Raw genomic sequence first — 15,716 nt, forward strand, 5'->3', positions numbered from 1 at the left:
CTTAATGTCATTCAAAATTATTCAAACACGTGTTTTAATGGCTATATAGCATTGCCCTGTGTGTTATCAGAGCCATGGTATCTGGTGTATAAGCCGCTGCCTGTACCAGCTGTGGGACAGGCATGGGGTAAGAGCTCCCTGGAGTGAGAGGAGCCTTTTCTAAGTTACACAGAGGTGCCATTTTGGCTAGAAAATGCCCAAAAAATAACATAACCTAGCCAGTTCCCCATCACTGGAATGTCTCCAGTCACTTCCAATTATCACTATTATAAATATCTTTGAGCATAACTGGTTAAATGAAAGAATACAAAATTTTTGAGGCTCTTGTTGCTGAACTGCTCTACTACCAAATGCTTCAGAGTGCTCTCTTCTCTCAAGCTTCTCAATACCAGATGTTTCTGTTCTCTCTAATCCTAGACAACTGAACGTGTGCCAAGTGCACACTGTTAGTGTGCAACTATTTGATTACTAGAGAGGATGAATATTTTTAAATACTTATTAGAAATATGTATTTCTTCCCTTAAAAATGGCCTATCTGGACACCTGCATGGCTCAGTCAGTTACACGTCTGCCTTCAGCTCAGGTCATGATCCCAGGACTCCTTTCACTTAGCATGATGCTTCTGAGATTCATCCATGGTGTTGCTTACATCAGTAATTCATCCTTTTTACTGATGAGTAGTATTCCGTGACATGGATGGGTCAAGAACTATAGGTCCAATCTTTCACCATTTAAGAATGATGGTAGCTATAGGACTTTGGTAGATGTCCTTTATCAGACTGAGGAAGTTCTAGTTTGCTGAGAGTTTTTTATCACAAAAGGATGTTCAATTTTATTAAATGCCTTTCTTGCATCTACTGAGCTCTGCATCTCTGTCTGTCTGCCCTGGGAGTAAGAGACTTCACCACCCTAGAGACTTGAAGGTTTAGTCAACATTCCAGGGAAAATTGTCCAGTGAAATGGACAGGGCCTCGTGCCCCACCTCACTTTGAATCCTGTGAACAAGTGAATTTGCTGCCCCTCCCCACCCCCGGGGAGCCTAAGGCTTTTGATTCCTATGAGAGAAGAATCCAGGGAAGTACATGGCATTTTGTGTCCCCAACAACCATGACTTGCCCCTCCCCTGCCTGCACCTCCGAGGCAGGATCGAGAGAGCACTACTTGTGAGCACCTGGTGGAAGTCTGTGGGAAAGTGTTTCCCGCTGAGGCTGAATTCCTCAGCTTCCTCAGCTACTCCGGGTGTGCACACTAACACACAGGTAGATGCTGACAGGGTTACGCTTTGCTGCTTTCTTACCCTCACGGAGAGTGAGGTGCCTCCGCCTTCTATGAAGCCCACCTCACCTCTGAGGGACTTGGGTCTCTTCTGAATCAGCTGACTCGGTGGCCTCACATCCTCATCTTCCTCCCGGGCTCAACAAAAGTTGTGATTTTGGAGTTTACCTGTCATTTCCTCTTTATTAGGGCAGGAGTGATGTGCTTAACAGGTTTCTATATCTGAAGCAGAAGCAAAAGAACATTTAAATCCCACCTTTATCCTATACCAAATGTATATACTTGAGCCTGTCTGGGGGGGCTATTTTTATTCTTACACAAGAATCATGCTACTCTGATAATAAATCTTTCTTTCTAGTGGTGTAAGTCACCCTTCAATCTTCCAAAAATTCTTCAGCCTTTTATTAATCTTCCCAGGTGACCTTAGAATTATATTGTCTAGTTAAAAAAAAATACTTTTGACATTTTTATTAGAATTGAAATGGCAGAATTATTGAGTTACGCCATCCAAGAATGTGCTATGCCCTACCATTTATTTAAGTCTTCACATCTCCCAGTGAAGTTTTAGTTTTATTTATATGGGTTCTGCATACTTTTCTTATGTCAAGTTTATTCCTAGATATTGTTTATTTTAGCATCTATCTTAATGCCTTTTTTAAAATTGTATTTTCTAACTGATGATTGTTGATTTAAAAGATAAGCATTGATTGTGTATGCTGATTTTGTAACCAAGCCCCTTATTAAACTCCTTACTTCTAATAATTTTTTGGCTGATTTTCTTGGATTCCCAGGTAGGCAATTATATGCAAGTAATAATTTATCTCTTCCTTTCTGAAGATTTTTCTCTTATTTCATTTTGTCTTACTGCTTTCACTCAACTTCTGGGAAATATTAAATGACTATGGATAGCGGGCATACTAGACTTGTACTTGACTTTGGTGGGAAACACCAGAGTTTCACCATTAAGTATGATGATACCTGGGGCAAATACAGTAAATTTGCTTACTCAACAGCCACTCCACTCCCCTCCTAGATTGCACTTGAGAAAGAAAAGAGCAGCCTTTGACATTCGGCCAGCCATTCAACACTAAGCTATGTTGTTCTCCTGTTGGATATAAACCATCTCACAGAATACCAGCTCAGACGAGGTCACTCTGAGACCATGATTAAATGAGATAAAGCAAGTCCACACCATAATTTTGTCTAAACACAGACAAAAATAAGTTCACTGTGCCACCCACAAAATACCAAACATACCCCTCTCTTGCCTAAAATAAGTGACTGTTAATTCTTTACCAATGGCACCTTTTTTCTCACTCTAGTTTGCCTATATATAAAATTTATTTATTTATTGAGATATTCAATCATAAAATCCCCACACACACACTTTCAGATGGCATCCTACCTAGAGTGATTCTTTGGTTCCTTGGACCCTCCACAAATCTCCCAACCAAAGGCCAAATCCTATATAATAGGTTCTATCTAACACCCTTTTGTTGGGGGGTGGCCATGGTTCCCAAGATGTGTGTTCTCCCTCACTGCAACAAGTTAGGAAAACCCACCTTGTTCGGTTATGGTTGTGTTCACAGTAGTCTCTGGCTAGAGGATGAGGACATGCTTTAAGAGTACAGAAAATTAAAAAGTACTTTTCTAGACACCCTTATAGCTAAGGTTCAAGTCATATGAGATCCCTGCCAATGACTTATACCCATGAGACACTGAGAAAAGAAAGAGAACAATCTGAGGTGGTCAAAGACTGAGAGAGTACATATTCTAGAAAGCACAGTGCACAGACATCTGGACCTTTTAGAGCAGCTACAATGGATCCTGGTATTCAGTCCATAGCATCATGGGTGGTCTTTTCACTAGAACAGTCCTGTTGTGGTAGAGGGAGTTTTTTTGTGGCTGGATCATCCTGGTTGAATGTAGCCTTAAAATCTTAGTTCTTAGGCCCTCTTAGAAATCCTTTCAGCTATCTAATATTCTCAAATAATTCCCTTTTGTTTATGTTAGTATTATAAGGTGTTGGAATTGGAAGCTTGCTGCCCTAGTGTGGTGTCTTACCACTGTGAGAACTGTCAGGATGCCAAAATGATTACAAGGGCTTCATTTCCATTCTTAAATATTACTCAAGTTCAGCTTTTGGCCATTTCTAGCCCAGAACCATATAGAAAGGGAGATTCCAGGAAATGTAGTTTCAGGTCAACCAAGTGAGCAATAGGATGATCTAGCACATTCCTACATAGGATTCTTCATTTTCTCTGCATGCTTTATGCCTCTTTCTCATACCTATTTTTTCATTTGTATTTCTTGATAGGACTCACAGGATCTATCCATTTCAGGAATTTTTTTTTTCTTTTCAAAGAACAAAGAAGAGTGTTCCATTATCAAGTAGATTATGTTTAAATTTTCTTGAAAAGAACAAATTTCGAGTTTTAAGGCAGTAGGATTTTTAAAAGTGGTCTATATAATTCTTATTTGGGAGAATCTACTGAGGTATTCTTTGTGATAAGCCTGGAATCAATTTTACAAATTGATTTGTAAATCAAAGCCATCTGATACAGATAAGTACTAGGGTACAAAGTTTGAAATAGGGGCACCAGGGTGGTTCAGTTGTTAAGCATCTGCTTTCGGCTCAGGTCATGATCCCAGGGTATTGAGATTGAGCCACATATCGGGCTCCCTGCTCAGCGGGAGGCCTGCTTCTCCCTCTCCCACACCCCTGCTTGTGTTCCCTCTCTCACTGTCTCTTTGTCAAATAAATAAATAAAATCTTTAACAAAAAGTTTGAAATATTTTTCACAGCTATTATTATATAACAAACCACCTCAAATCTCAGTAGCTTATATCATAAGACCTTATACTCTTCATGAATCTATAGGTCAGTTGTGGTGGTTTTTTATAGTCTCAACTAGATTCATTCATGCTTCTATAATCAGTTTTTAGTTAGGTAGAGAGCTGTGCTGATGTAGGCTGGGCTCTTGTATGTCTAGTGGTTGGCTGGCTGTAAGCTGGGGGCCACAGCCCTTCCACGGGGTCTCTCATCCTCCAGCAGCTTAGCCTGGCCTTACTGATGTGGCAGAAGCAGAGGTCTAAGAAAGAAAGAGGAAGCACACAAGGCCTAGGCTGAAAACTGCAAACTGTCACTTCTGGCACATTCTATTAGCTAAAGAAGTCACAAAATCAGCCCAAGTTCAAGAGGTCACTTAATAATAAGAGGACCTGCAAAGTCACATTGCAAAGTGCATGGATATAGGGAAAGAGCAAAGAACTGTGGCCAGATAAATAAATTATTCAAATCAGAATTTCTTATCCTGGGGTCCACTATAGATACATGGAATTTATAGATGACCGTCAGGAGGTTTAGAAACCTCTCAAATTGGCTGCTGAATATGTTCCTCAATATGTGTACTCAACAACACTTTAGTTTTATTTAATGCCTTTTCCCTACATTCCACTTCGTTTGATATTAAAATTGCCATCCCTTACTTTCCAGAGTGGAATTTTTGAGTCTCCTTGGGATGTGAGTGAAAATAATTCATCCAAGTCCTTACTGGACGAACATTAAAAAAAAATTTTACTTGAAGGGAGGGCTCTGGCCCGGGAGCCCACACGAAGTGGTGTAAGGACCTCTGGTGTCACACTGGGAAAGATCGCTCCCCTTCCTGCAGTACATTTGGAAGAGGGTATATTGCCTCTCCAAGGACAAAAGACCCTGCAGGCGCCAGCAAACCGCCTTTCAGCGGCAGCGAACAAAGGTGCGTGCAGAGGTTGAGTAACCTGCTAGCTGCTTTTCGTGGTGCCACAGCATAGAATCCGCGCATGGCGCAGGAGGGGGACTATCTTTTCTGGGACAAAGGGCGCTGGTCAGAGTCAATGAGCCTCTAACCCAGACGAGGAAACAGATCTGAGTGGTGCAGGCTCCTTTAAGATTTGGAGTTTTGAATCCCAGCCACTGGAGATAAACACAGGAGAGTTGGGCACTGGGCACCCTGAGGGCCCTTGCTTTTCTGTGAGGGCTTCCTGAACAGCATTGGGGGATGGGGCGGTGCGACCCCCTGTCCAGGGACGAGAGAGTAGGGTGGTGTCATTTTACCCCGCTACCAACATGGTGGGTCATCAGAGAGCAACAAAGCGGCCCCCAGTGGAGGTGAGAGCCGCTCAAACCCCGCCCTTCTGTGCTTGGCAAGTGCTGGTTTTACTGGGGTAGGATTGACTCAGAGCCAGCCTAGCGGGCCTCTCCCTGAAAAGAGCAACAGAGGCAGCTGCCCATGCCCCAAGTCTACTGGTCATACAGTGCCCTACAGCATCCCCTTCAGTTCTAGTGGAAATGGGACCAGGCTGGATTATTTTTTCTTTCTTTTTTTTCTTCTTCCTTTGGATCAGGCTTATAGTTTTTTGGTGTGTGTTTGTTAGTTTTTTCATTTCCTTCTCTTTCTTTTTGGAATCAGCCTTCTTTTTTTCTTTTCTTTTTCTTTATTTTTTCTTTTTGTTTTTTTGTTTTTGTGGGGTTTTTGTTTGGTTGTTTTTTTTTTTATTGTTTGGGTTTTTTCATTCCCTTTCCTTTTCTCTTTTTGTTTTTGAAGACTTTTTTTTCCTTTCTCTCTCTCTCTTTTTTCCTTTTTCTTTCTTTCCTTTTTTCCAGGCCTTTTTCAACAAACAAATCAAGCCACACCTAGATGAAGGTACAGGCACTCCCCACTGCAAGCAAGCAGGAACTCTGCAGAGGATGGACCAGTGGGAAAGAGTAGCCAAAACACAACAGCAGAGTGCACATAGCACACACATCAGAAACACTTCCTGAAGTGCCAGGCCTGGACAGTGTATGACCTCTTTTTAATATAGCATTACTCTGAGGTGCAAGAAAAGTAACAAGCTTTCATGACACACAAAAGAAAGGAACTTAGCCAAAATGACAAAATGGAGGAATTCTCCCCAAAAGAAAGGTCAGGAAGTATCATAGCCAAGGACTTCCTGAAAGCAGATATAAGCAATATATCTGAACAAGAATTTAGATCAACAGTCAAAAGACTACTAACTGGACTTGAAAAAAGCATAGAAGACAGAGAAACCCTGGCTGCAGAGATAAAGACCTAAAAACTAGTCAGGCCAAAATAAAAAATGGTATAACTGAGAAGCAAAACCAACTGGATGTAATCACAATGAGGATGGAAGAAGCAGAGGAATGAATAGGTGACTTACAAGATAAAATTATGGAAAATAATGAAGCTGAAAAGAAGAGGGAAAGAAAACTATTAGATCACAAATATAGAATAGGGAACTCAGCAATTTCATAAAGCAAAATATGTCTGTATCACAGGAGTCTGAGAAGAAGAAGAGCAGCAAAAAGGGCAGAAGGTTTATTTGAACAAATTATAGCTGAGAACTTCCCTAATCTGGGGAAGGAAACAAGCATTCAAGTCCAAGAGGGACAGAGAACTCCCCTCAAAATCAACAAAAACAGGTTAACACCAAGACATAGCCTAGTGAAACTTGCAAAATACAAAGGTAAAGAGAGAATTTTGAAAGCAGCTAGGAAAAGAAAGTCCTTAACCTACAAGGGTAGACACATAAGGCTGGCAGCAGACCTGTCCAGAGAGACCTGGCAGGCCAGAAAAGACTGGCATGATATAATCAGTGTGGTAAATGGGAAAAAAAATGCAGCCAAGAGCATTTTATCTCCACTCTATCATTCAGAATAAAAGGAGAAATAGAGTTTCTAAGACAAGCAAAAACTAAAGGAACTCATGAACACTAAACCAGCTCTGCAAGAAATACTAAAGGGGACTCTTTGAGCAGGAAAAAGAGACCTAAAACAACAAAGACTAGAAAGGCACAGACAATCTACAGGAACAGGGACTTTACAGGTAATACAATGGCCCTAAATTCTTACCTATCAATAATTACTCTGAATGTAAATGGACTAAATGCTCCAATCAAAAGATAGAGGGTATCAGAATGGATAAAAAAAATAAGACCCATCGATATGCTGCTTACAGGAGATTCATTTTAGACCTCAAAGACACCTCCAGACTGAAAGTGAGGGGTGGAGAACCATTTATCATGCTAATGGACATCAAAAGAAAGCTGGAGTAGCCATCCTTATATCGGACAAACTAGATTTTATTTTATTTATTTATTTATTTGACAGAGAGACACAGTGAGAGAGGGAACACAAGCAGGGGGAGTGGGAGAGGGAGAAGCAGGCTTCCCGCGGAGCAGGGAGCCCGATGCAGGGCTCAATCCCAGGATGCTGGGATCATGACCTGAGCCGTAGGCAGACACTTAATGACTGAGCCACCCAGGTGCCCCTGGACAAACTAGATTTTGAACCAAAGACTGTAATAAGAGATGAAGAAGGACATTATATCTTAATAAAGGGTCTATCCAAAAAGAAGATCTAACAATTGTAAATATTTATGCCCTTGACTTGAGAACAGCCAAATATGTAAGTCAATTAAAAACAAACTTAAAGAAACTCACTGATAAAAATACAATAATAGTAGGGGACTTTAATGCCCTACTCACAGCAATGGACAGATCATCTAAGCAGAAGATCAACAAGGAAACAAGGGCTTTAAATGGCTCACTGGACCAGATGGACTTAAGAGATATATTTAGAGCATTCATCCTAAAGCAGCAGAATACATTCTTTTCAAGTGCTCATGTCCAAAATTATCCAGAATAGATTGCATACTGGGTCACAAATCAGGCTAAACCAGTACAAAAAGATTGAGATCATACCATGCATATTTTTAGACTACAATGCTATAAAGCTTGAAGTTAACCACAAGAAAAAATTTGGAAGGACCCCAAAACATGGAGGTTAAAGAACATGCTACCAAAGAATGAGTGAGTCAACCAGGAAATTAAAGGATTTTAAAAATACATGGAAGCAAACGAAAATGAAAACAACAGCCTAAAACCTTTGGGATGCAGCAAAAGCAGTCCCTAAGAGGGAAGTATATAACAATACAGGCCTTCCTCAAGAAGCAAAAGTCTCAAATATACAACATAACCTTACACCTAAAGGAGCTGGAAAAAGAACAGCAAAAAAACAAAAACAAAAAAAAAAAAAACTAAATCTAGCAGAAGGGAAAAAATAAAGATTAGAGCTGAACTCAATGATACAGAAATCAAAAAAGGAAAAAACAAACAAAACAAAACAATAGAATGCATCAATGAAACTAGGAGCTGGTTCTTTGAAAGAATTAACAAGACTGATAAACCCCTAGCCAGACTTATCAAAAAGAAAAGAGAATGGACCCAAATAAATAAAATCATGAAAGAAAGAGGAGAGATCACAACCAACACCGCAGAAATACAAACAATTATAAGAAAATACTATGAGCAATTGTATGCCAACAAATTAGGCAATCTGGAAGATATGGACAAATTCCTAGAAACATATAAACTTAAACTGAAACAGGAAGAAACAGAAAAACTAACAGACCCATAATCAGCAAAGAAATTGAATCAGTAATCAAAACTCTCTGAAGAAACAAGAGTCCAGGGCCAGATGGCTTCCCAGGGGAATTCTACAAAACATTTAAAGAAGAATTAATACCTATTCTTCTGAAACTGTTCCAAAACATAGAAATGGAAGAAAAACTTCCAAACTCATTCTGTGAGGCCAAAGACCCCAACAAAAAGGAGAATTACAGACCAATCTCCCTGATGAACGTGGATGCCAAAATTCTCAGTGAGATACTAGCTAATAGGATCCAATAGTACATTAAAAGGATTATTCATGACCAAGTGGGATTTATTCCTGGGCTTCAGAGGTGGTTCAACATCTGCAAATCAATCAACGTGATACACTACATAAATAAAAGAAAGGGTAAAAACCATATGATCCTCTGAATAGATGCAGAAAAAGCTTCAAGAAAATACAGCATCCTTTCTTGATAAAAACCCTCAAGAAAGTAGGGATAGAAGGAACATACCTCAACATCATAAAGGCCATATACAAAAGACCCACAGCTAATATCATCCTCAATGGGTAAAAACTGAGAACTTTTCCTCCAACGTCCAGGAACATGACAGGGATGTCCACTCTCACCACTGTTGTTCAACATAGTACCAGAAGTCCTAGCCTCAGCAATCAGAAAACAAAAAGAAATAAAAGGCATCCAGGGGCGGCTGGGTGGCTCAGTTGTTAAGTGTCTGCCTTCGGCTCAGGTCATGATCCCAGGGTCCTGGGATCGAGCCCCACACCAGGCTCCCTGCTCTGCAGGAAGCCTGCTTCTCCCTTTCCCATACCCCCTGCTTGTGTTCCCTCTCTCGCTGTGTCTCTGTCAAATAAATAAATAAAATCTTTAAAAATAAAAAATAAAAGGCATCCAGATCAGCAAGGAAGAAGTCAAACTTTCACTCTTCCCAGATGACGAGATACTCATGTAGAAAACCCAAAGACTCCAACAAAAAAAAATTGCTAGAACTGTTACAAGAATTCAGGAGAGTTGGAGGATATAAATTCAATGCACAGGGGCGCCTGGGTGGCTCAGTCATTAAGCGTCTGCCTTTGGCTCAGGTCATGATCCCGAGGTCCTGGGATAAAGCCCCACATCAGGCTCCCTGTTCTGCGGGAAGCCTGCTTCTCCCTCTCCCACTCTTCCTGCTTATGTTCCCTCTCTTGCTGTGTCTCTCTCTGTCAAATAAATAAATAAAATATTTTTTAAAAATTAATGCACAGAAGTCTGTTGCATTTCTATACACCAATAGTAAAGAAGCAGAAAGAGAAATCAAGGCAACAATCCCATTTATAATTGTACCAAATCCCATAAGATACCTAGGAATAAAGCTAACCAAAGAGGTAAAAGATCTATACTCTGAAAACAATAGAACACTAAAGAAAGAAATTAAGGAAGACACAAAGAAATGAAAAAATGTTCCATGCTATTGGATTAGAACAAATATTGTTAAAATTTCTATACTACCCAAAGCAATCTACATATTCAAAGCAATCCCTTATCAAAATAACACCAGCATTTTTCACAGAGCTGGAACAAATAATTCTGAAATGTGTACTGAACCAGAAATGACCCTGAATAGCCAAAGTAATGTTGAAAAAGAAAACCAAGCCTGGAGGCATCACAATTCCAGACTTCAAGCTGTATTACAAAGCTGTAATCATCAAGACAGTATGGTACTGGCACAAAAACAGACACATAGATCAATGGAACAGAATAGAGAACCCAGAAATGGACCCTCAACTGTATGGTCAATTAATCTTCAACAAAGCAGGAAAGAATATCCAATGGAAAAAAAAGACGGTCTCTTCAAAAAATGGTGTTGGGAAAATTGGACAGCCACATGCAGAAGAATGAAACTGAATCATTTTCTTATACCATATACAAATATAAATTCAAAATGGATGAAAGAACTAAATGTGAGACAGGAATCCATCAAAATCCTAGAGAACACATGCAGCAACTTCTTTGACCTTGGCCGCAGCAACTTCTTACTAGACATATCTCCAGAGGCAAGGGAAATGAAAGCAAAAATGAACCATTAGGACTTCATCAAGATAAAAAACTTCTGCAAAGCAAAGAAAATGACCAATAAAACTAAAAGGCAGCCTACAGAATGGGAGAAGATATTTGCAAATGACCTATCAGATAAAAGGCTAGTATCCAAAATCTATAAAGAACTTAACAAACTCAACACCCCAAAAAACCCAAAAAATCCAGTCAAGAAATGGGCAGAAGACATGAACCAGACATTTCTCCAAAGAAGACATACAAATGGCCAACAGACACATGAAACATGCTCAACATCACTCAGCATCAGGGAAATACAAATCAAAACCACAATGAGATATCACCTCACACTGGTCAGAATGGCTAAAATTAACAACTCAGGAAACAAGATATGTCGGTGAGGATAGGGAGAAAGGTGAGCCCTCTCACACTCTTGGTGGGAATGCAAACTGGTGCAGCTACTCTGGAGAACAGTATGGAGGTTCCTCAGAAAGTTGAAAATAAAGCTACCCTATGACCCAGCAATTGCACTACTAGGTATTTATCCAAAGGATACAAAAATAGTGATTCCAAGAGGCACAAGCACCCCAATGTTCATGGCAGCAAGGTCCATAAGAGCTGAACTAGGGAAAGAGCCCAGATGTCCATCAACAGATGGATAAAGAAAATGTGATACACACACACACACACACACACACACACACACACACAATGGAATATTACTCAGCCATCAAAAAAATGAAATCTTACCATTTGCAATGACATGGATGGAACTAGAGGGTACTGGGTATTGTGCTAAGCAAAATAAGTCAGTCAGAGAAAGACAAATATCATATGATTTCAGTCGTATGTGGAATTTAAGAAACAAAACAGATGAACATAGAGGAAGGGAAGGAAAAATAAAATTAAGACGAAAACAGAACGGGAGACAAGCCATGAGAGACTCTTAACTATAGGGAACAAACTGAGGGTTGCTGGAGGGGAGGTGGGTAGGGGGAAGGGAAAACTGGGTGATAGGCATTAAGGAGGGCACTTGAAGTAATGAGCACTGGGTGTTATATGCAAATGATGAATCACTAAATACTACCACTGAAACCAATAATGCACTATATGTTGACTTACTTGAATTTAAATAAAATCTAAAAAAAAAAATTTTACTTGCATGCACAAGTGTGACTCACCTACAAATATTTCTTCTCTTCCATCCATTGTATTTGTAATCCAGTAACAGATTATTTCATATAACATATTAATATTAATATAACATATTAACAGATATTTCCAACATTATATATATGTGCTATTATATATGTAATTATATATATATATAATGTGTATATATATATATAAACAGAATTCACAGTAGGCTGGTTTGACTTAAAGAAAACTCTTTCATATAGAGATCTGACCCTGGACAGTTACATCAAAGACAGAGACTTAAGAAAAGGACCCCAATCCAGAAGTGTTAATAATGTCACCTATGCAACTTTCTCCTGCTTTGGAATCTGTCTGAAAGCTCATCTACTCCAAAAACATTTCCTATTTTAAACCTACATATATAATTGGGCCCATCTTAATCAACTAAAATCATTATTACAACCTCTGTATTAAAATTAAAAGAAAAAAACTCTACTATTTTTCATCACTTACAGAAAAACTCACCCATTTTATTTTGGAATGTTTGCAGTACAATTCATGTGTCTTTCCCCTTAGGCTTAGTTGGAGCCTTACAAGGTTTGGTAAATTTGAGTCAGCTCCAAAGACAGCATTTTCTCCATCCACATCCCATATCCATCTTAACTTGTGGAAGGATGAAGTGGTCCTCGTGTTCATACTGTTAAAAACAGAACCCAAGGGCGCCTGGGTGGCTCAGTTGTTTAAGCGACTGCCTTCGGCTCAGGTCATGATCCTGGAGTCCTGGGATCGAGTCCCACGTCGGGCTCCCTGCTCAGCAGGGAGTCTGCTTCTCCCTCTGACCCTCTTCCCTCTCGTGTTCTCTATCTCTCATTCTCTCTCTCTCAAATAAATAAAATCTTTAAAAAAAAAAACAGAACCCAAGTTGGCATTCTAACACAACAACTCTTTACTGATCTGTATGACAGCTGTCATTTTTACCTTTTCCCCTTATTGTATCTCCTTAAGGACATAAACTTTCCCAAAAAGCACTATTTTTCAGGGCACCCTGATGTCTGCCCACATAGCCAGTCCCTCCCCTTCCCTAACACTCAACACAGTAAACCTTTGAAATCACTGATTTACAGTCTCCATGGGGCAGGGCTGTTTCCTCTTCTGCTGCTTAAATCCTCAGCACCAGGCAAATAATGGTTGCCCAACAAGTTGGGGGGGTGGAATACCCAAAAACAAAAGCCAATCACTTTTTAAAACTCTATCATATGTTAGAAGTCAAAAGGAAGGAGGGTAGTGATGGGATAGGACAGGAAGGGGACTTCAGGGCTGCTATCACATTCTAACCATCAGGTTACGTAAGCATGTTCATCAGCTGAGTAATTAGTGCACTTTCTGAATGTGCTACGCTCCAGCGAAAAAAGTTCAAGTCTATCATTATCCGATGAAGCAGGAAGTTACAAGCATTCAGATTGCCATTAAAAATAATTAACAGGAGTGCCTGGCTGTTTCAGTGGGTAGAGCATGCAACTCTTGATCTCAGGGTCATGAGTTCAAGCCACACATTGGGCATGGAGCCTACTTTAAAAATAATAATAATAATAATAATAATAATAAACAGACATTGTTTCTGAACATGTAAACTTTTAAGAACCAAAATGTTCGTTTATGTCAGAAAATGCAGTCTTGGTGGGGTTGCTGGGCCGCCCGGATGCGGAGAAGACAGGAGTAGCGGGCCACTGAATAAGCTTCCAAAATGATGCCCATACCAGTTATCCTGTTGAAAGAGGGGACCAATAGCTCCCAAGGCATCCCCCAGCTTTTAAGTAACATCAGTGCCTGCCAGGTGATTGCGGAGGCTGTAAGAACCACCCTGACCCTCATGGCATGGACAAGCTGATTGTAGATGGCCGAGGCAAACCAACAATTTCTAATGATGGGGCCACAATTCTGAAACTCCTCAATGTTGTCCATCCTGCAGCAAAATTTTTAGTGGACATTGCCAAATCCTAAGATGCTGACATTGGTGATGGTACCACCTCAGTGACCCTGCTGGCTGCAGAGTTTCTGAAGCTAGTGAAACCCTACATGGAGGAAGGTTTGCACCCACAGATCATTGTCCGAACTTTCCGCACTGCCACCCAGTTGGCAATTAACAAGATCAAAGAGATTGCTGTGACCATGAAGAAGGAAGATGAAGTGGAACAGAGGAAGCTGCTGGAGAAGTATGCCATGACCACTCTGAGCTCCAAGCTGATTTCCCAGCAGGAAGCCTTCTTCACTAAGATGGTGGTGGATGCAGTGATAATGCTCGACAATTTGTTGCAGCTTAAAATGATTGGAATCAAGAAGGTGCAAGGTGGTGCCCTAGAGGAGTCCCAGCTGGTAGCTGGCATCACATTCAAGACTTTCTCTTATGCTGGGTCTGAAATGCAACCCAAAAAGTACAATAATCCAATGATTGCCCTTTTAAATGTTGAGCTTGAGCTGAAAGCTGAGAAAGATAATGCTGAAATCAGAGTCCGCACAATTGAGGATTATCAGGCAATTGTTGATGCTGAATAGAACATTCTCTATGACAAGGTAGAAAGGATCCATCATTCTGGAGCCAAAGTCGTCTTGCCCAAACTCCTAATCGGGGATGTGGCCACCCAGTACTTTGCCGACAGGGACATGTGGTACGGAGTGGACACCGACAACGAGGACACCGCCGCCAGCCTCGAGGCCTTCGTGTGGGAGCCAGCCATGGTGCACATCAATGCCCTGACCGCAGCCTCCGAGGCCGCCTGCCTTATCGCGTCAGTAGATGAAACCATCAGAAACCCTCGCTCAACAGTGGACGCTCCCCCAGCTGCAGGCCATGGCCGGGGCTGCCCACATTGAGAGGCACCCTGCCCCTCACACGAGTGGCTGGCAGGCTGCCTGCAGGGTATGCTTACTCTCCCTGTCTTGGTCCGTTGGTATCACAACAAAAGGGTAGTAACTGGCCCACTCTCTTCTCACTGGAGGGTATTTAAATAAACGTAAGACTTAGAATTCACTTTGCAAATTAAAAAAAAAAAAAGAAAAGAAAAAGAAAATGCAGTCTTGGCCATGGAAACTATTAGAAATACACTGCACCAGTCACGATGGGAAAGATTCATTGAGATGATGGACATAAAGTTCTTAAAACAGTGCTAGGTACATAGTGCTATATGTTAGCTACTATTACACTTTTTAACACATCAGAAGCATTTCCAGATGAATGAAGGATTCAGCTTAGATCACAGCAAATTTCCTTCATTTCCTTTGCCCTTAACTCTTTGAAAATAGTTAATGGAGTCCACATCACCACCTGGTTTGTTTTAGTTATGCCTGAGGAATTCAGAACTCCCAGGCTAAGAATCATGGAACATCTGCACTGAAAGCACAGAGACCCTCTGTGGACCGGTGATTCTCCAGTAGGCACATCACTGGGGCACTTCTAAAAGTTCAAGTGTCCACATCAGATTCTTATTCACTTAGTGTGACAGTAGCGCCTAGGAATTTGCATTTTTTTAGCCAGCTCTTTGAGTGATTCTGAAGGTGGTCTACAAGAAACAATTAACCTCTTGTTTTGTAGATGAATAAAATAGAGGCCAGGGAGGGAAGGGACCTGCCCAGAGTCTTCTTCCTGGTTAATGAGTATGCCAGGACGAGAATGAAGGTAGCCTTTTACCACTCCAGTGTTATTTCCATGAATCCATGCCACATAACTTAGGACCCAGAATGAATCTGTCCTAAGCCCTAATGGCTTATTCCACTGAGCCCTTTGCCTTTTCACCCATGCATTAGGTTAACTGGAGAGGCACAAAA

General features: G+C 40.7%; 1 pseudogene; it reads left to right on the forward strand.

Moving 5' to 3' along the window:
• The first annotated feature begins 13,638 nt into the window (after positions 1 to 13,638).
• Positions 13,639 to 14,765, forward strand: LOC114211878 (T-complex protein 1 subunit eta pseudogene; annotated as a pseudogene).
• Positions 14,766 to 15,716: the final 951 nt, after the last annotated feature.

Source organism: Eumetopias jubatus, unplaced genomic scaffold (assembly GCF_037043125.1).
Source record: "Eumetopias jubatus isolate StellerSeaLion01/CBP00866 unplaced genomic scaffold, mEumJub1_p1.0 scaffold_5, whole genome shotgun sequence".
NCBI classification, from domain to species: domain Eukaryota; kingdom Metazoa; phylum Chordata; class Mammalia; order Carnivora; family Otariidae; genus Eumetopias; species Eumetopias jubatus.